General features: G+C 49.5%; 1 protein-coding gene across 1 annotated transcript in view; it reads right to left on the bottom strand.

Moving 5' to 3' along the window:
- The window catches only part of ARHGEF3 (Rho guanine nucleotide exchange factor 3), a 305,070-nt gene extending 284,150 nt beyond the window's left edge, over window positions 1-20,920 (bottom strand). The window contains exon 1 of the mRNA XM_043975605.1: window positions 20,872-20,920. The gene's annotated coding sequence lies outside the window, so the exon portion shown is untranslated. The remainder of the gene's footprint in view (window positions 1-20,871) is intronic.
- Between the last annotated feature and the right edge of the window lie 292 nt (window positions 20,921-21,212).

Genomic DNA, 21,212 nt, shown 5'->3' with positions numbered 1-21,212 from the left:
TATAAGAAAGGGGATGGGGAAGTCTTACGAATATAATTAAATAATAACAGCTATGAGGGAGGAAGGAAGGAAGGAATGCCAAGAGAAGGAAGAGAGGCAGAAAGTGGGAGGGAAAAAAGGAAAAAAGGAAAAGAGATAGGAAGAAAGAAAGAAAGAAGTGTTTCAAAAACTCAGGCGAGTGGGGGTAGCTAGGTGGTGCAGTGGATAGAGCACTGGCCCTGGATTCAGGAGTACCTGAGTTCAAATCCGGCCTCTGACACTTGACATTTACTAGCTGTGTGACCCTGGGCAAGTCACTTAACCCCCATTGCCCTGCGCAAAAAACAAACAAACAAACAAACAAACAAACAAAACCTCAGGAGAGGAAGTTAGTGTGGCCTGGCAGGGAGCTGACCTCAGTGTTAGGAAGATAAGATCTGCCTGTAACTCAGACCTCTTGTGTAACCCTGGGCGATTCACTTTTTAATAGTCCTGCTGTAGAAGGCATCTCATATCTACAGCAGTACTGGAATATAGATATATATATTTCTTCCAAAGTTTATTGTGAACAAACTTCAAGGTTGGAGCCTTAGCCCCAGGTCCCCCAAAATTTTTCCCTGATTCCCCTTTGGGGCCTCCATCTCCCTTGCTATGCCAAGTATGAGAGCCAGACATCCCACAAGGATTGAAGGGGCCACTCAACTCTTCTGTGATGTCTACAACCCACAGAGCAAAACATATTGCAAGCTCCTGCAGGTCCTATGCCCTGAGCACTCCAGGGACCCCAAGGTGCCAGCCAATGAAGTGCGTGGCTGCCCCCTGGTCCGGGATGTATTAGAGCTGATGGGAGACTTCTGCCGCCTGCCCAAATGCCAGTACAATCGTCACTACTGCTGGGAGAAGCTTCGCAGGGCTGAGGTAGACTGGGAGCGTGTGCGAGTGCACACCAGCCCATCCAGCACGACCCCCTCACCACAGACCTTCGCACTAACACCGACTGCTGAGCACTGAGGAGCTGACCCCTTGTGGCCTCAGCCCCTCCCCCCCTCCTCCCCCCACCCCACCCCCGGGCTCTGCTGCCTTCTTCTCTCTAAGTGTGGCCAGTTCCCTTCCTTGGTCTGTTGGGCTCTATAGTTAATCTTCCCTTTGGTGCACTTGCCCCTTCTACTCCATATTTCCCACTGTGCCCTCGTTTGTCTCCTTCTTGTATCTGCCTCATCCGGCCCTCCTTCCTGACTCTTTGGGTGGGGTACAGTCCGTTCACTTTAGCCACCCCTTCCTAACCTTGGTAGCCCACACTGCTCTAGTGACTGAAGAAGGCATCTCTTAACGGCCCTGACAAGGTTAACTTCTGGATCAATTTTAAATCCCTTGCCTTACCTGCTGTCTACTCTTGCCCTACTGATAGCATATGGATGCTGCGGGATCCCCTCCATCCCCCTGAGCTAACAAACCCTTGGTGGAAACCATTATTCCATAAATTAAAAAAATAAAATAAAATAATTTAAAAGGTACCATTAAAAACATTAACTTGGATCCAAAGAGAATCCCAAAGGGCTACTATCAAACTTACTATCACAAAACAAAACAAAGCATTCTATCCACCTCCAAAGAATTGATATTGATGGAACAGGCTAAAGCATGCTATTTTTCACTTTCTATTTTTTCTTTTATTTAAGTTTTCTTATACAAAATGACTAATATGGTCCTGTTTTGCATAATCATACATGTATAGCCCATATCTGATTGCTTACCACCTCAGGGAAGGGGGGAGGGAAGGAGAGAGGAATAAAAATTGGAACCCCAAACTGTAAATAAAAATGTTTATTACATTTTTTAAAATGAGCTTGGTCAGGTGGGCTCTGGGCAGGAGACTAGCTAAGGAAGCTCCAGAGACACGTCCCCAACCATCCTGGAGGGCAGGAATCGTTTCTCATTTTGGTCTCCCCTCCCCACCCCAGTGCTAATGGATACTGGTTAGATTGAGTTTGGTCTGGGGAGGGTGCTGGACAGGAAGCCTTGATTTCCAATCCTGCCTGTTTCCTCATCTGTGAAATGGGAATAACTATGTCGCAGGGCTGCTGCAAGGATCAAATGAGATCATCTCTATAAGCTTTAGGGTGCTCTGTGGGCACTAGCTAAAATTATTACCATCACCACCATCATTCTTTCTAGTCACCGAGTGCACTGGCATACTGTGGCCTCTGACAGTGGCCGCTCCTCCCTGGGACTCCAGTAATGGGGAAATGGGCACGGGTGGAGAGAGCCATCCAGCTGCCACTTGCACAGACTGTCTAGAAGTCAGATGGCTCACACTGAGCTGTTCTCTCCCTGTGTTATACATGGAGATACAAAGCACAGGTTTTTACAGGCAGACCCAGGAGCAGGCCCTTCCAGAGGTGCCAAGGAAAATGCCGATCTGCCCCCAAGAGCATCCCGTGCTCTGCAATGCCAAGAGCTGCCCACTCGGTTTTGAAGAGCAGCTCATCTTTCAGACACTTGGGCTGGGCGGCCCATACAACCCAATTCCGCCCCAGGAGCCCTAGTGTCCTCCTTGGGCTGAACCCACGCCGGAGCTTCTAAGCCACGGAGATCCGCAGGTCCAGGTCTCTCAGGACCTGCCTGGAGCCATGGAGAGATCATCCTTTAGCTGGTTTTTCCCAGCCTGCCCACAGTGAGTGGGCACAGTGGGCTCTGTCCAGGCAAATCCAGGAAACATTCACCCTCGATGCTGGCTGTGGCCACAACACAGGAGAAGACTAATAACAGCCACTGCTTAATTAGCACCTGCCGGAGCCACACCCCCAGCAGAGAGAACAGCAGGCGGCCCGGGCACGAGACGTGCCAGCTCAGCAGCCAGAGCGGCCCCGGGGACAGGCAGGCAGAAGGCACCAACACGCTCATCACGCCTTCAAGTGGCAGTTAGGTAACGCTGCCAACCTGCTGAGCACGGCCTTCTGCTCCCTGCGCAGCGGAGGGACAAGATGCAGGTCCCTGCTTGCAGCACCCGGGGCGCAGGGAGGAGGAGCCGGGCCTACCTGTAATGGGCCCCGTCCAAGGTTACCAACGAGCTCCCAACTCTTAAATCCAAGGGATCTTCTCGGGCCTTGGCCTCTATCCGTGGTCTGACCCTGCGGGACCTCACCTCCTCCTCCCACACCAGCTGGATTCCCTCTCTCCCTGGCCTGGTAAGGTCCGGCTCCCAGGGGCGCCGCTCCCACTGAGCCGACCATCCCAGTCCCCTCTGCTTTGCCCGCGCTGATCCCAGGCCCGTTTATCCTGGGCCTTTACTCGTCTCACTCACTGCTTTGGGCTCAACTCCCCAATTTAGAGGCCCCGAGGCCTTCTGGACATCTCCCACGAAGAGCCTGTGGGCGTCCAACTCGCCAGGTCCCCTAAGCCTGCTCCCACCCCCTGCCCAGGAGGCCACCGTCCTTCCAGGCTCCAGGTCAGCACCATCTTCCCTCCCCCACATAGATTTAGCTTCCAAGAGTCATCGATCTGAATTCCAGGCTCTGGCACTTCCGCCCTCCCCTTCAGCTCCTGCTGTAGGTGCCTTCCCCCATTAGAATGCATGCTCCTGGAGAGCTTTTCACCCACGTTGGTATTCCCAGGGCTGAAGCGCAATGGTGCACAGCACACAGCAGGTGCTTAATAAATGCTTGTTGTCTTGCAAACATGTCTCCTCACAAGGTCACTCACTCACCAATACTATAAGAGACTCTTCTTTGGCCTCCCTGCCTCCACCGTGCTTTCCTTGAGGGTCAAGAACCCCTCCCCATTCTTTGTATCTGCAGTGCTGAGCCCAGAGCCTGGCACACAGTAGGCACTTAATAAATGGTTTTTGACTGACTGAGCCAGCCTCTCCAATCTAATCTCCACACTGGTGCCAAAATAATCCCCCTAAGGCACAGGCCTGAATGCCAAAGCACTGAAAACAGCATTTCTAAATCACCTACTGTGTGCTAGGAAGTACAAATGGAAGGGGGAGGAAGGAAGGAAGGAAGGATGCATGGAAAGGAGGAAGGAAAAGAGGGAGAGATGGAAGGAGGGAGGGAGGTTGGAGGAAACAAGCATTTACCAAGTGCTTACACTGTATTAGACATTGGGGCTCAAAGACTAATGAAGGCAGACCCTGTCTTTCAAGAGCTTATGGAGGGGGGAGGAGGCACCCCTTTCCTTCTCCTCTGCTCCTTTGGTGGCCCCCGATTATCTCTCAGGGAAAACACAGACCCCTGGTTTCCCAGGCTTCCTGCTCCTGCTTTCCACATTCCAGCCACGCTGGATTACTGACCAGCTATTCCCCCAACACCATCTTTGGGCATTCCCACTTCCTCCATCCTCCTTCTGCCTCTTAGAATTCCCACCTTCCATCCTGGTTCATCCTGAGAGCCATCTTTCCTTTCTGGCCCTCTCTGATCCCAAGGGCCTGGGAGGCTAAAGACAAAAACACAAAGTGCCTGCCCTCAGGGAGGGTCCTCTTCCACCATTTACCCCCATCGGAGCAGGTGTGCTTCCCACTTATCTGAGCACATCAGAGTCCTCCCAACACAGGAACTCCTGGAGGACAAGGATCCTGGTTTTGCCTTGGTATCTATCCCTAGTGCCTTGTACATAGTGGGTGCCTAATAAATGTTTAGCAAATTCATCATGTGAAGAGTTGAAGCCGGATGGGCAGCTTAGTGTGGTTACTAGAGCTCTAGACTGGCAGTGAGGAGGACCTCAGACGATTCCTAGCTGTGTGACCCAGCCTGGGCAAGTCTTTCCGCTTCTGCCTGACTTCATTTCCTCATCTTCCTCCCTTTCAGCTTCGATCCTCAATGTCTAAAATCAATTCTTTAACCCGCAGATTTTGCACATCCAATCATTGAGTCCCACGACCAGACCATCCAAACTTGAATGCAAGGGACATCAAGAGATTCCTTTTCTCACCATCTCATCCAGATGTAAAATGACACAAGAACTGCAGATGCTTGATGACCCAGCCACTCTGACCTATTTGCCTTTCTCACACACAACACTCCCATCTCCCCCGTTGTACGGGCCCATCCCCCACCTGGAATGCCATCTCTCCTCACCCCCACCTTTCAGAAGCCCTCATTCACTTCCACACACATTCTGCAGGTGGCCTTTCTCCATCTCCCCCAGCTGCTAGTGCCTTCTCTCCTTTTGAACCTCAGTGCCTGGCTCTCAGTAAGCATTTAATATATGAATATATTTTGGTGAGGCAATTATGGTTAAGTGACTTCCCAAGGGTCACATAGCTAGTGTCAAGTGTCTGAGGCCACATTTGAACTCAGGTCCTCCTGACTCCAGGGCCAGTACTCTATTCACTTTGCCACCGACCCGTGTCCCCCACCACCCCCGACTGAACTATATAACTTACATGTACCTACTGATTTGCATGTTATCTACCCCATTAGGATGAGTTCCCTAAAGACAAGAACTGGATTTTTTTTTTCCTTTCTACTTATCCCCAGTGCCTGAGGGGGGGCGGGGAGGGGGGGGGAACATTAGGTCCTTAATAAATGCTCACTGGATGATGACTGAAAAATAAAACACATTTTGGAAAGGAGAATCATGGAACAAAAAGAATCTCGGGGGGACACCAAAAACCTGGATGGTTTTGTTATGATTAAATGTGGTATCTTTCCTTTCCCCCTCTCACTTGCCTTTTTCAAACAAACATGACCGACATTCGTTTTCACAAACAATTCTCTTTCTTGTTCTTCTTTGGATGTTTGGCTGTGGACTGAGTTTGTAATTTTTAAAAAGCTTGAGAAAAGGCCAGGAGGGCCAGCAGGCGGCTCAAGGCAAGGTCAGACTACTAATAGCAACATGTTTGTGGGGTGTTATTTCAAGCCTGTTTGTTCTTATCGGCAGTTCCTCAAAAAAGTCCTGGTTCCAGGACTGAACTTTCTAAATGAGGAGCGAATGTGAAACAAATGTACCCACTTCTCTACAAGCTGCCGGGCTAAGAGCAGGCCGGACACAGACTTGCAGAGGCAGGGTGAGACAATGGTTAGGGTGCTGCCGCCTTCAGGAAGCAGGCTGGGTTTTACTCCATCACCAAAGGCCAAGGTCAGAGGAGGCTTCACACAGGGAAGGCTCAGTTTAACCATCCCAGGACATTCAGCTGGCAGACTGAGCCATCATTTCATGAGCATTCATCTCAGGGACTCAGAGATGAACAGGATTGTGGGAGCAGAAATCTTCAAGTGGACATTTTACAGGTGAGGAAACTGAGGCAAACAGAGGTAAAGTGACTTATCCAGGGTCACACCGCTAGACCGTGTCTGACACCAGATTTGAACTCCAAGCTACTGATCTACCTGGCTAGCCAGAGCTCCAACCCATGTCCTCTGATTCCAAGTCTAGCCTCTTTCTTTGAGGCCACATCTAGGTATGTGCTCCCTGAAGGTGGGGCTTATTTCATCCCCCTCCCCCCACCTTCCCACAATGCCCCGCACATAGGAAGCACTTTTAAAATGTCTGTTTATTTGAATGTAATAGGCACCCCAGACTTCTGGGACGGGGTGAGGATGTCCCCTCAAAGAAACAACATCAAATGAGACTAGCCAGTTGAAGTCACAACTCCTTTGGGGAAAAGAAATTGGTTGTTAAACAAAATTGGGGAGACTGCCAGGATGCCCTTGGGGGAAGTCGGGGCTTCTTCCATTGAACTGTAACTCAAGGTCCCCCAACCACCTTTGAAATGACTACTCAGGAGCACTAGATGGTGCAGGGGATAGAGCACCAGCCCTAGATTCAGGAGTACCTGAGTTCAAATCTGGCCTCAGACACTTGACACACTAGCTGTGTGACCCTGGGCAAGTCACTTAACCCTCACTGCCCTGCAAAAAAAGAAAAAGAAATGACCACTCAGCTCTGACTGGCTCATCTGAGTAGACTAGACACCAAAAAGAGCGGGAGGAGCCCAGATCTTTGAAAACCTCGCCTAGCACACAACAAATCATAAATTAAACTGTAATCTCCACTGTACTGTGCTAGGTCCAAGAGACTGTCACCACAGAAGGGTGGAGGCCGGCCCCAGAGTAGAATGTGTCAGTGTTTATTCCACACTAATCTGAGGGCAGAAATGTCTCCCCACAAAGCACTTCGGTCCCCTGAAATGAAACAATACGCCTCCCATTGCTCAGCTGTAAAAAAGAGGCACCTCGGACGTAGAGAGGGAATGGACCCAAGTCCAACCTCTTGATTTTACAAGTGAAGAAACTGAGGCTGGGAAGTGGCTTGTCCAAAGGCATACGGGCAATGAGCATCAGGGATGGATGAGAAAATGGAAGTCATTTGTTTGCAGCATGAAACACTTGAAAGAGAGTAGGGGACAAAGCAGGAGTCGGGTTATAGGGTTTTGAGTGACAGATTCCCTGCTTCAGTCAGCAAGGAATGTGAACCACTGATGTGCTGAGAGCCCAGGAATGAGCTGGTCAGAGTGCTACATATTACAGTTGGGGGCTGGCCTTGCCCACTCTAGTCATGGGTGTTTGAGCACATACAGGGTGTCCCTAAAAGCCTGGAGCAGCTTCAGCTAAGACCTTTGGGACAGCCTGCTTTTGTCTCTGTCTCCCTACTAGATATAGATTCCTAGAGAGCAGGGCACCTCCAAGGAGTGCTTTGCGCATAGTAGGCTCTCAATCAGTGCTTCCTGTATTCAAGTCACAAGGTTCTTAGAGGGTGGCTAGGTGGCACATTGGCTAGAGCACTGGGCCTGGAGTCAGGAAGACTCACGTTTATGTGTTCAAATCTGGCCTCAGACACTCGCTAGCTGTGTGACCCTGGCCAAGTCACTTCACCCTCAGTTTCCTCATCTGTAAAATGAGCCAGAGAAGGAAATGGCAAATCGCTTTGGTGTCTCTGCCAAGAAAACCCCAAAGGGGGTCAGTCACAAAGAGTCAGAGGTGATTGAATATGACTGAATGACAAGAACATAAAACTTCCTGGCTTTTTTCAAAATGTTTATAAGTTTTATTTTTTTTTTCTTCTTCCTTTTTTTCTTTTTTAAAATGCTTTGTTATAAGAGAGGTCTCTGAGAAGGGGATGGGAGACACAAAGAGAAATCTAGATGAGGTCAAAACCAAAGACGACAATAAAAATGTTCCTTGTTTTTTTAACGGAAAACTTCCTGGCCTAAGGTCTTCTCCCTTTCTGCCCCTTCCTCCCCAGTTTCCTCTGCACTCAACAGGCTCCCAGTATCTCGATTCCCTCTCCAGGCCCACCCTTCATTTGTTCCTGTGTTCTCCTGGGGGTCAGGGCTGTGACTCATCGGGTGACCTGGAGCCTGAGACAAACCATCTCCAGCCCCAGCCCTGCCCTGAGTGGGCCCCAGCTGTCCAGTGGGTTGGTCTCTCAGGAAGCCTGGCTGGGCTCAGAATCAGAGCTTAAGGTTCACAGAGGACAGTAAGCTACCTGCACACCAACTTTGGTCATTTGCCGAAAGACCAGAAAAATCACACGGCATCATCTTTAGAGGGATCTGCTGGTTTATTCCCACTTTGGGCACCAGGCTGAAGCTATAACTAAAAAATTCCCATGGAGTCTTGAACTGTTCTTCCCTTCCTGAAAGAAGCCAGACTCAATGAAAGCCTGGGAAGGATTTCTCTCAGGATTATGGAGTCCCGGTGATGGGTCTATGTTGGGGGCTTGTCGTTTTCTAGTCTGAAAAAATGTCCCCTTGAGCAGCATGAACTTGTATGTGCACAAGGAGAAAGCTCTCCCTTCAGTAAGTAGGGCTAAAAAAGAAAAGAGCCCCAGTAAAAAACCAACTAAGAATTCACCAGCCATGGACTGTGGCAGCGAGAAGCCCCCCACCCACTCCATGGATGGAGCAAGCCATTAAGAAGTATGGGCAGAGTGATATCTGGGATTCCTTAAGACCCCATAAAATACGGATGTATAATATACCCTTTCCATTAAACCCATGAAGTCAGAGGCTTTTAACCTCTTCTGTGTCTGGAGATGCCTATGAGCCATTTCAGAATAATGTGTTTAAATGCATAAATGATAATATGCAGGAGTGCAGAGGAAACTGATTACATCAAAATGTTATTATCAAGGGGGCAGCTAGGTGATACAGTGGATAAAGCACCGGCCCTGGAGTCAGGAGGACCTGAGTTCAAATCTGCCTCAGATACTTGACACTTACTAGCTGTGTGATCCTGGGCAAGTTACTTAACATCAGTTGCCTCACTTCCCCACCCCCCCAAAAAAAAGATGAGAGAGCCCCTTCGGAAATGTTTGCCTGGGCCCCAAATGTCTGATGACATCACAACCGAAGCCAGCGCATCATCAATCACCCCGTTGTTGTCTCTTTTCTCTGAACAGCTGCAAACAGCCGCTCAAACTCAATAGATACAAGGGCTCCTCACAGGACACCCATCCCCAGGCTTCTTGAGGATACAGTCAACAATCACACCAAGTTAGCTGTAAGTGAAAAGCAAAGAGGCGGAAATCCAGAGAGAACAAGAACTCTTTGTATTTAAAGAAAAGTTCTGAAAAATGTATGTGTGGTTTTATATATATTTACATATATACATACATACATTTGTCTGTATATATGTGTCTATATATACACAAACACTGAATATCTATATCTATATAGATAAATGGATAGATGGATAGATAGACAGACAGACAGACACAGACAGATAGATAGATAGGTACCAAGCACTGTCATTTTTGTCTTGGTCTAGCACCAACAAAATAGGCACCAAGAGAATGGTCTCGACCTGAGTTCAAATCCAGCCTCAGACATTTGACATTTACTAGCTGTGTGACTCTGGGTAAGTCACTTAACCCTCATTGCCCTGCCCCCCAAAAAAAAAAGAAAAGAAAAGAGAATGGTCTCTGCAGACATTCAGGCCTACTACCTAATTTTGCAGATGAAGAAACTGAGGCCCAGAGAGATCAAATGATTTTCCCAGAATCACACAGGTAGTAGTAATGTCTGTGACAGGATTTGAACTCAGGTCCTCCTGCCTCCAAGGCCAACTTCTCTTCCTTACACCACCTAGCTGTGCATGACATTCTGTCGCTGGAGAAGAAGTCCTCTTTCTCAAAAAGGTAGCGAACGACTTTCTGCATGGATAGTAAATCTCCAAATCAGCAATCATTTATTCAATGCCTACTGCGTGTGTCACTGTCTGACTGGAAAATGGCAACAAAATCAGTAACATATTAAAACCTTTCTTTCCATAATGCAGTTTTTAAAACTGTCCTGATTATCTCATACATATACTATCAAGCAAAAAGTAAATCTGACTCCTCATGAAATCTCAGAAATACTCAGCAGATCCATTCCAGAAGGGACATCTCTGCAAAAGAAAAGATCCTGTTTCATTCTGAAAAGCTGGGATAGGGATGGGAGAAGTGGGGAGCGGAATGCCACTATTACCACTACCACCACCACCACCATCACCACCACTACTACTACTACCACTACCACCATTACTGTTACTACTATTACCACCACCAATAAAGGCCCAAACAAGGAGGTAGAGGAATGCAAATGGAGAGAAGGTAGTAAATGGGACTGATTTTGTAGAGGTGATAACAGATTGGAGGTCAAGGAAGTGAGAGAAAGGGAAATGTCCAAAGGTGTCCAGCCTGGGTAACAGAGGAGGATGGGGCACTCAACAGAAACAGAGAAATTATGCCGGGGGTCTGGTGATTGTAGAACACCGTATAATGGGTAGCTGATTACATAATCCTCATTAAGATGGTAAGTCACCTTCCTCTCCTCTCCAGAAGGGCCCCATGTATAGCTAACTAGCTGTTGTACAATTTTTTTTTTTTTGCAAGGCAGTGGGGGTTAAGTGACTTGCCCAGGGTCACACAACTAGTAAGTGTCAAGTGTCTGAGGCTGGATTTGAACTCAGGTCCTCCTGAATCCAGGGCCGGTGCTTTATCCACTGTGCCACCTAGCTGCCCCCCTGTTGTACAAATGATCAAACACCAGGGTTAGTGGATTAGGGTTTTCCAGAAAATAACTGAGCTCTAGACTTCCAGAGGTATGGATAACGATAACAATAATAATAATAGTAATTGACACAAAGCACTCCAAACTTACACATTTTAGACACGCTGCCTCATTTCAGCCTCACAATAACCTGGCAAAATGAACCACCACCTATTGGTGCTAATGATACCGTTATCCACTTTTTGCCGATGGGGAAACTGAGGCTGAAAAGGGTTTAATGACTTGCCAGTGTTAAATAGCATGGCTAATATGTGACCTGGGCAGGACCTGGACCCCAAGCCCTATCCAGTATATACTGCCCCTTGTCCTGCCTCTTAATTGATTGCCTTTCACCTGGGAGAGGAGGCTCTATCGAAGACCATTCTCTACTCATGCAGCTGGGCACCGATGCTAAAAACGTACAGTCTTAAAGATGACCAGGGCACTGAGAGGCTACGGGACCATCCCGATCACCCAGCTAGGGTACATCAGAGATGGGGCCTTGAACCCCAGTCCTCTTGACCTTGGGCTTGTTCTATATCCCCTATGCTGCCTCTGAATGCACTTGGTCCCAGTCAAAAGGCTGAGGACATTCCTGGCATACTCAGCCAGCAGGGACAATTCAATGCTGATCAGGCAGGCTCTTCCCAACAGGAATGATTACCAAGAAGTGATAATGGGGGCTGGTGTGAGGGCCTAGTGTCAGGAATGGGGGGGACACCCCCAGTAAAGACCACTCCTTCCCTCTCCTGGAAGGTAATGTGGGGTCAAACCCGGCAGGCCCCTGCCTCCAAAGACCCACTTCCTTATTTTGGGATTCTCCCACTGTGGTCTTTCCCTAACTTTCCCCATAACAAAAAAATCCCAGTGAAAGAAGGAAAACAAAAACCACATTAAGAAACCACCAGGGGGACAGCTAGGTGGTGCAGTAGATAAAGCACCAGCTCTGGATTCAGGAGGACCTGAGTTCAAATCCAGGCTCAGACACTTGAAACTTACTGTGTGACCCTGGGCAAGTCACTTAACCCTCATTGTCCTGCCCCACACACACACAAAAAAAGAAGAACGAAACCACCAAGAGCCCTCAGAATAACCAACAATGGTGATAAGATGCCCACATCACCTGTCTCTTTGCCTCCCAAACTCTTCTCCCATCCTCACCAGGAGAGCAGAACTTAGGGCTGGAGGGCCACAAGACCCTGGCTCTGGAGCTCCCAGGGGCCTTACATACTGTCATGTGGGCCCTCATTTTAGAGACAAGAAAACTGAGCACCAGGGAATTGAAGCGGAATTCGAATCCAGGTCTCTCCACTGACTGTAGCTGAAATTTTATGGCTTCCTTTGTTTTGTTTGAGGAAGCAAGGGAGAGGGGAGGCCCACAAACCATGACTTCACTGGTTAAGGGAACCCCTCTGTGCTCAGCACCCCCTTCTGCACATCAGTCTTACGACAGGGGTTCTTAACCTGGGTCCACAGAGTTAGATTTTAGGGCATCCCTAAAGGATAATCATACCAGCTGATAGCTAACATTTATGTAGTGCCTACTGCATGCCAGGCACTGTGCTGAACACTTTGCAATTCTTATCTTATGTGATCCATACAACAACCCTGGGAGGTCAGTGCTATTATTATCCCCATTTTACAGATAGGGAAACTGAGGCAGGCGGCTTGTAGAGTGACTTGCTCAGGGTCACCCAAGACAGATTTGAACTCAGGTCTTGCTGACTCCAGGCCTGGCGCTCTATCCACTGTACCACCTACCTGGATGAGGAAAAAAGACGGTATTTATTTTTAATATACTCTAATGGAGATTTCACCTTTCCTTCCAATTTTGGATTTTTAAACAACATATGTCACACTAGGAAGGGTTAGGAAAGTGAAGTGGCTCTAGGACGCAGAGGGGTGAATTCACTTTCCTCAGGGGTAAAAGAGGCCCCTTCGCAGCCGCCGTGGGGCTATCTGCGAATTGTTCAGCGCAGTGCCCAGCATACAGCCGAGGCTTGGTAAATGCTGGTTGTCTTCCTTCCTCCACTGACCCATGGACAAGTCTTTATTAAGCACCTGCTGTGTACCGCCCCGGGCTAGACAGTGGAGAAAGTAGGGACTGGTCCTGACTCACCGGACATGCACAGCCAGAGGGCAAAGTTGATAAACAGACACTCACCCGGATGTTAAAGGCAGGCTGTCCCAAAAGTCTTAGTGAGGTCTGAAGCTTGAGGAGTTTCATGGGAAGCTGCATAGAACAAGGAACGAGGGGACCAGCAGCAGGGAGAAGGGAGCGGTGCCTGTCAGAGCCCAGGGTCGCCTGGCTCACTAACCACCAGCCCACACTCCCTCTCCTGGTGCTCCTCTGTGGAAGGGATGGAAAGGTATTTAACAGGATCCCTGGAGAGGGGAGGGGTGGCCATACCCATCCCCCAAGGGCTGCTCACTCTTACAAAGGTGAAATACAGGGAAAAGTTCAAGTATTTGTTCAAGGTCAGTGAGGTGTGACGGGAGGAATCTACACCCCAGGCCACAGTGACTCCGTCTGCAAAAGACATTTTTGTTGGGATGGGAGCAGTCGGTGAGCAGAGGAAACATTTAGAGAAATAACAGCAGTATTTTAACCTCCCACCACCACACACAAGTCTAATAGCCAGGTGGTGCTTTAGGTAGGACCCTGGGCCTGGGGTCAGGAATATGCAAGTTCAAATCCAGTCTCAGCCATTTACCAGCTGGGTGACCCTGGGCAAGTCACTTCACCCTGCTTGCCTCAGTTTTCTCATCTGTAAAATGGGGGAAATAATCATACATACACATATACCAGAGCTGTTGTGAAGATCCAGTGAGATAATATTCATAGTGCCTCACAAACCTTGAAAGTACTATATAAATACTAGCTACAAAAAAATCACTTGTCATTTTTTTAAATAAACACAGAACTTCTGCATCTAAACAATGTTGCCCCTCAAGTGGGCGTCAGTCCTGGGAAGCTCCACGGGTATTCCAAGGCTGCTCACACTCAGAACATCCATGGGATTGACTCTTCTCTGAGAACTGGTTTTAGTTCAATTCAACAAGGCTTCATTATTGTACTAGATGCTGGCGGGGGTGGGGGTGGGGTGTGCTAAAAAGTCCAATTGAAACAGACCCTGCCCTCAAGGAACTTATAATCTACCCCCCCACGTGCATATCCACACATACATGCATATATCCACACAGACACATATGTACATATAGCCATGCATACTCACACATATACATGTATTCATACACACAGCCACACATATATGCAGACACACACGTATATCCAGAGACACCTGTCACACATGTGTACATATATCCATACACACTCACACATATACATGTATTTGTACACACAGTCGCACATATATGCAGACACACGCATATCCACACATACATGCATATATCCACACAGAGAGACACAGATCACACACGCACACATATCCATACACACTCACACACATACATGCACGCGTATATCCACACAGAGACACATGTCACACACGTGTACATATATCCACACACTCACACATATACATGTATCCGTACACACAGTCGCACATATATGCAGACACACATATCCACACATACATGCATATATCCACAGAGAGACACATATCTCACACATGTACACATATACATACACACTCACACATACACATGTGTTCATACATGCAGCCACACATACATGCACACGTATATACACACAGAGACACATATCACACATGTGTACATATATCCATACATACTCACACATATACATGTATCCACACAGTCACACATATATAGACACACACACATGCGAGTCACAGTCATGGTCACAGCCCCAGAGAGAAGTCTGTCTGCCTCCTTGCCTGGGTCATGTGGGATGCTGCTTTAGGCAGAGGTGGGGGTTCTGGGAGGTTTGCAGAACAGAAATCAGCTGGATGGCCTCAGAGTCACCTTTGTTTATATTGAAGACAAATAAGGAAGGAGTATCCTACAAGAGCAAAGGTCGTGGGGCTGGCGATGGGAAGGGCCCACACCCCTCTCATTTGACAGGGCAGGCCCATGCAGTGTCAGTAGCCCAGATCATATAGCAGGGAGGACTAAGGGAGATCCTGAACCCAGGCCCTCTGCCTCCAGCTTCAATGCCCCTGCCACTCATTTCACCCTGAAGGAAGCCCAAACTCAGCGGTCATAACCCATCTTGGTCCAGGGAACAGGCAACAACACACACCTCCTTTCTCCTGGCAGAGAGAAAAGGTCACAAGGGGCTGCTGATGGGCACCCCCTGGGCTGCTTGAGCCTCAGTGAATAATAACTGGCTCATGACTAGTTGGCACCTGGGGGCACCGAATCTCAGATGCAGATGGGAAACTGGGTCAAGGATTCTTCTATTCAGTGAGGCTGCTGGGAAAGGCTGGGGAGAGGAGGGGGCCCCTGCACCCTCCTCTGCATTGTGGACACTTGTTGGAAAGGCTTTCCTTCTTAGCCTCTCATTTTCTTTAAAGCAAAACAAAAAACTTCAATGAAGTGTCCAGGTCTGTGACTTTCTAGTCTTGTTAGTGGGGGAGAGGGAGAAACGGCAGGGGAGCTTTTATATGATAACCCATTGTTCTGAAATTATCCAGGGACCATGGCCGGACTCTTATGTTTGTTTGTTTGTTTTTGTGAAGCAATTGGGGTTAAGGGACTTGCCCAGGGTCACACAGCTAGTAAGTGTTAAGTGTCTGAGGCCGGATTTGAACTCAGGTCCTCCTGAATCCAGGGCCGGTGCTCCATCCACTGCGCCACCTCGCTGCCCTGGCCGAACTCTTATGAATAATGAGTTTTGAGTCTCAAAATCTCAGGCACCTCCTCACATGCAAAGAGGTCTTTAACCCACAAGCTTAAAATCCAAGAAATTCTCATTGGATGAAGGATCTATCATGTCCACCGCCACAGACACTGCCCCATCCAGGCTCTCATCGCATCCCATCTGGACTGACCTTCCCACCTGGTCTCCAGCCTCAAACCTTAGGGAAGCTCTCTCTACTGATGTCCATCTCTGCATTACATAATAGCACTTTACACCTTTCATCCCCTTTGATCCTCACAAACTTGCCCGATAGATGCTATGATTATTGTACAGAGGAAGAAACTGAGGCAAACAGAGGTAAGGGGATTTTCTCGGGGTCACCCAGCTCTTGTCTGAGGTTGGATCTGAACTTGTGTCTTCCTGATTCCAGGCCCAGTGCTCTATCCACTATGTCACCTAGCTGCCGGTAGTGGTGATGGTTGTTATAATAACAGTAGCAGTGGTGGTAATAGTAGCAGTACTAATAATAATACATTAATTTAATATAATTATGTAATGAATAATAATCTATCTTTATTATACATACTGGGGAGCCAGTGCTTTAAGGAGCACAAAGTGGCCTCAGGCATTTCGAGGAAGGCTTCAGATCTGAGCAGGGCCTAGAGAGATAAGATTCACAGGTGGAGAGGGAGGGGCACTGCAGGCAAGAGGCACTGCATAAGCAAAGATGAGGAAGCAAGAAAATGCAAAGAGGGAGCCAGCCTACCCCACCTGGCCTGGCTCTTCCCACAGGCCTCTCACTACCTCTCAGAATTGTTTAAGTGTTCCTCTCTTTATGTGAAAGATGGTCCAGAAAATTCACACGCAAATCAATTCTTCATCAGTCAGCCAATCCAGGGGCCCCAGGTGTGATCATTATTTAAAGGAATCATCCGGGACTCCTTCTGCAGAGTGCCAAATTCTTCCTAGGCTCCACAAATCGTCTTCCTCCTCCTCATATACGTTTGTATTCTGCGCCCCCACCCCCCCTTCAAGCGAGCTCTGAAATGGGTGTAGAACGCCAACGAGCTCACTCCCCAGAACACAGAGCCTCCATTGAGGCAGGACTTCAGGGTGAACAATCCTCCCTTCATTCAGACCTCTCCTCCTATAGAGCAGGTTGGCCAAGGGAAGGGAGGCCAAGCAGCCTGGAGGATCACATCTGTGCCACCAGAGCGGCTCAGACCAAGCTGCTCCTGTAAGCCTGGGAGGCAGCAGCAGGTGCCCCTGGGTCCAGACAGCACAGGTGGGTCATGGGAGGGAGCTGAGCAATTCTACTTCTCCCAGTTCTCCAAGATACCCACCCAGGCAGGGATCAAGTGGTGTTCTGCCCAGTCAGGAGCTCCTGAAAGGTGCTTTGGAGAACAATGGTGCCAAACGCTCTCTTGGATCAGGCTGGATGCCCAAATGCAAGCATCTTCATGCATGTCTCTTTGAGAGGGCGCATCTCTGGCAACACCTCTACCTTCCTCACTGGTCTTCGATCGTGCAAACCATAGGGTGCCACATAAAGAAATGCCAGTGACTGTGACCACCAACTCCACCACCGCTTCCCCCTCTGACCTTTCACATTACCCCCAACGTCACTGCCCTCCCTCTCAGATCGGCTTTCATTTGTCTGTACCTTTTGTGTACATACGTTTGTACGGTGCCTCCCCATCAGAGCCCCTTGAGGGCAGGGCCCCAGATCCCAAAGCATTTAGCAGAGGGCTTGGCCCAGCAAAGTTAAGTGACCTAGCTCAAATCATAAGCATGAACAAGGACTTGAACCTAACTTGTCTAATTTCCAGAACCCGTTGCACTGATTCCCTGAACTAGTCACCTCCTATGAACAAATAAATAAAAAAACACGCCATTTAGTTGGGGGAGGGAGTATTCTAGCAACCTCATCTTCACTAAAGGCATCCTGGAGGGGCTATCGTTCGTGCAGAGGGACAGAGGACTCTGAGTTCATGAGGACCGATCCCCAGTAAGATAAAACGTACTCTAGATAGACCTCTACAAAGACACCGTTTGTACTGACACCGTTTCTGGTACACAGTCTTGTAAAAGGTTTTGCAGGTATAACTATGCACCAGAGACAAGGTTTGGGGGATTTTTACTACTGTGGAATAAATCACACATTTCCCCCTTTTCTAAAAAGACCCATTATCGAGGTATAAGTTAAATAACTTTGGCCAGTCTTCTTGCAATATATCTACATATGTGTGTGTATATGTGTGTATCTACACACACACACATTTCCTGAGTACAATATATCCAGGGAACGTTTTCTCTGGTTTTAGGAAGTGAGGGTTCAAGACCCCGACCTGCTTTGGAGCTCGTGTTCACATCTATTTTGCAAAAATGGAAAACCCGAGGGGAGTGATCTCAACATGTCCTATTATTTTACAAGTTAAATGAAATGACTTCTAAGTTGGATTCTTTTCGATGCACCCACCATCCCCACCTTCAAGCACATTACCTTCTCCATATTTGACCCAGTGCCAATTCCCTCTTTAATTTTGAAATGATGCATCATCTAAGATATTAGGTAAAAGAATTGTCTGATGGGTTTGGATGTTAAAAAGTTACCACACAAGGACCACTTCACAATTAAGAAATGGTTGGCTTTTGTGGGCAGCTAGATGGCACAGCGGATAGAGTACCAGGGTCTTAGATTCAAGAAAACTTATCTTTCTGAATTCAAATCCAGCCTCAGACACTTACTAGCTGTGTGACCCTGGACAAGTCCCTTAATCCTGTTTGCCTCAGTTTCCTCAGCTGTAAAATGATCTGGAGAAGGAAATGGCAAACCACTCCAGTATCTCTGCCAAGAAAACCCCAAATGGGTTCCCGATGGGTTGGACACAATTCATCATTTGTCAGGCACTGTGCTAGGCACCAGGAATACAAATTCATCTCTCTTCCAACTACTTTTGGAAAACAAATCAATATAAAACTTAATTGTAGTTGGGCCACATCTCAGAATGGTGTACCTGGAAGAGATACTCTATAAATTAGTTCCCTAATTAGCTGTGAGATGTTCCTCAGGCTAGGTGACATCTCTGGAACTCAGTTTCTTGAACTATAAAATGAGGTCAGGACACCAGGACCTCTGACATTCTGTAACTGGTCTAAATTTATGTGGTACAATGATAACTTGTGTGTTTATCATCACTAGAGAATGAGGTGGATTTAGCTAAGATATACCCATTTAAAGGGCAAAATTTTTTTTCTTAATCTGAACTCTTCTGATGGAAAAAGAATCTGGGTTCAAATCCAGTTATTCCCTGGGTAACCTTGAGAAAGTCATCAGACCCCTCTGGGCCTCCAATTCCTCATCTATAATGAGGCTGGGCTAGAATCAGGGGTTAAGTGGGAGTCTCTGAATTTGGTGGTGGGATATATATACACACACATAGAGAGAGAGAGAGACTGACAGACAAATATACATATATACACACACAGATGGATGGACGATAGGTAGATAACTCTCAATATAATTGGGGGTCTGTCATCGAATGTATTTATTTTATGAAGTTAAAAACATTACTCGGAGAAAAGCTTCACAGGCTTCCACGCACCGGTCAAGGGGGCTAATGACAACAGTAATTCAAGAGCTGCTACTCCCCTAGCGATCTGAGGTCGGTAAAGCAGTTTACAGTAAAGCATTAGATCCTCACAACAATCCTGTGAGTTAAGTGCTGTTATTCTCCCCCATTTTACAGATGAGGAAACTGAGGCAGAGGTGGTTAGGATCAGCCAGCTATGAAAGGCAGGATTCAAACCTAGGTCTTGCCTTTTCTAGCTCTTAGTCCTCTATGCACCCCTTCACCTAACTACCGCGCCGGATGACTGACTAGAGCTAGACGTTAGCTCGCCATCTATGATTCTATGAATTGGATTCAAAGGAAGATAAGTTTAGAGAGAGATTATCTGGCCCAACCCCCTCACCGAACATCCATGCAGTCCACAAGCCTTAGTTAAGCCAGTAAGCGCCTAATGTGTGCAGGTAGCTAGGGAGTCAAGCCGCATTTATGAAATGCTGACTGTATGCCAGGGTCTGCAAAGTCCGGGGCCACAAAAGGACAAAAACGATCCGTGTTCTCCAGAGCTCACGCTCGTTGGGGGTACGTCCGTCCTGGATACACGCGAAGAAGGCCAGGACAGCGGGAGAGACAAGGGTCCAGCAGCCGTGGGCCGAGCCCCGGGCACCGGGCATGGGGCACCGGGTACGAGCTGCGGACCGAGCCCAGCGCGCACAGCCCCTGGCCCCAAGGAGAAGAGTTTACCTTCTCCCCGGGAAGCTCCCAACGATGGGAGCAGCCGAGCCGAGCCGTCCGCGCCGCCGAAGGCACGGGGCCAAGCCAAAGTCCTAGGGCCAGCCGGGCAGCGCGAGCCCCCGGGGGCCCGGGACAGCCCGGGGCGTCGGAGGGAGCGTCCCACGGCTGACAGGTGGCCAGCGCAGCCCGGCGCCACGGGAAGGGGCTGGACTTGGAGTCCGGGTGACCTCGGAGCAAGCAGACCCTGGCTCCCCTGGCCCACCTCCCGGGCTCCCACTGGCCAGCTGGCCCCCGGGTCCAGCTCCAGATCCAGGCTGACGGCAACTTGGGGAGCTCCCGGAGCTGCTCCGGCGGGCCCTGGGACAACCTCCGGGGTAAGGGGGAGGGTCTGCGCGGCAAAGGAGGGCGCGGGCACAGGGGGCTGGCACCCCATCTTCCCCCACACCAGCCCGGCGCTCTAAGAGGCGGATCTCGATACTAGTCGGACACTAACCAAGGCTCCAGGAGCCGGTGGGCTCGGCGCCCCGCCCCGGGGCGAAGCACGGCCAACGGTGGGGAGGCGGGAGGCGAGAAGGGGGGTCGGATTTCCCGGCTATCCGCCGCCCCCCTCCCCCTGGGACGTGAGGAGGTCTATGGGAAAGGGGTGCCTTGCTCCCCCCCCCGCCCGCCTTCCCGCGGGGCCCGCGCGCACAAAACGGGGGAGGGGGTCCCCCTTACTGTGCGCCCCTACAAGCCCCCTGCCCCCCGACGCCCCCCTCAAGCAAAGATCCAAGGATAGGGGGGGACGACAAGGGCGAAGATGAGCCCCTCCCCCAAGCACTTACCTCGCGGGCCTGGGGCTCCCGGGGCCGGGACTCGGGCCGGGAGGCTGGGAGCAGGAGGGGCGGGGCCGGGGCGGGGCCCTAGGGGGAGGGGCAGGCTCGCCCCTCCCGCTCCTCATACCCCGAGGCTCAGGGGCGGGACCGCGGGGAGGCGGGGCTGAGTGCTCCTTGGGCCCCCCCCCCCCTTTTCCCCTACCTCGGAGCCCGAGGGAAAGCCTGGGGAAAGTTTGCTCGTGGCCCGGCCTTGACCTTGACCTCGACCCCCGACCCCGACACCTCCCCCCACCCCTGCCAGATGGTTCTCTCTCTGGGCTCTCGCCCGCAGCCCCCCCCACCCCCCCGAA

This window comes from Dromiciops gliroides, chromosome 1 (genome assembly GCF_019393635.1).
Source record: "Dromiciops gliroides isolate mDroGli1 chromosome 1, mDroGli1.pri, whole genome shotgun sequence".
In the NCBI taxonomy this organism is placed as follows: domain Eukaryota; kingdom Metazoa; phylum Chordata; class Mammalia; order Microbiotheria; family Microbiotheriidae; genus Dromiciops; species Dromiciops gliroides.
This window is presented reverse-complemented; position numbering and strand designations above follow the sequence as displayed.